Genomic DNA, 911 nt, shown 5'->3' on the forward strand with positions numbered 1-911 from the left:
TATATATATATATATAATATGCAAAATAATATATAAAAATGTGAAAGCTCAGTTTTGACCTTAGAAACAGCAACACAGTCAAACTGTCCAGGCAGATTGTGTGATACAACTGAAAGCTCCAGAGTGGCTTCTAAATTAACTTTGTGGTGAGATTGTTTTGTTCATCAGATTTACGTCCAGTGCAAGAAGCTTTGTCCCACCACTGTGCATTACATCAACAAAACCATTCACACATGTAAAACAATAATTTAACAGTTAATTCTTTAAGTTTTTTATCACAATTTAGTTTGAATCATATACTACTAACAATAATAACATAATATGATCATGTCATTATAATATGATTACAATAGTATTGAATCATCATTAAGTGCTAACAGAGCGTTATCTTTTTGTGTCTCCATCCATACCTGCCAAGTGGTTGTGAGCCTGTTTTCAAGGGGTGCAAGTACAGACACATCACCAGGGCAGCTAGTATGGTAGGTGATTTACTGAATATCTGTTGATGTAGGGTTGGGCAATATGTTTGAAGTCACTATCACAAAGGCCAATGTGTGCAAAATCATGTATAAAATCCAACAAAATATTTCACTAGGAGACCATCTTTGTATAAGCACCTGTTATGAGATTACTGAAATAGCACACTCTAGTCGCATGGTAACAAACTAAATATCTCCATCCACTGAGGAAGGCCATGAGATGTATCTGAAAGTTTAGTATGACTAAGTAGGTGGACAGTGTGTTGAGAATTTTTTTGCAAAACTTTGGTAAAACACAAAATACTTAAAAGTACTCTTAATTAAGAAAAGGTCTCTATACAACAACGTAAAAATACTCCATTACAAGTAAAAGTCCTTTATTCAAAATACTTCTTAAGTAAAAGTATTTAAGTATTATGAAGTATTCAATGT

Source organism: Seriola lalandi, unplaced genomic scaffold (genome assembly GCF_002814215.2).
Source record: "Seriola lalandi dorsalis isolate HSWRI2012SDOR001 ecotype SW California unplaced genomic scaffold, Sedor1 jcf7180002054333, whole genome shotgun sequence".
In the NCBI taxonomy this organism is placed as follows: domain Eukaryota; kingdom Metazoa; phylum Chordata; class Actinopteri; order Carangiformes; family Carangidae; genus Seriola; species Seriola lalandi.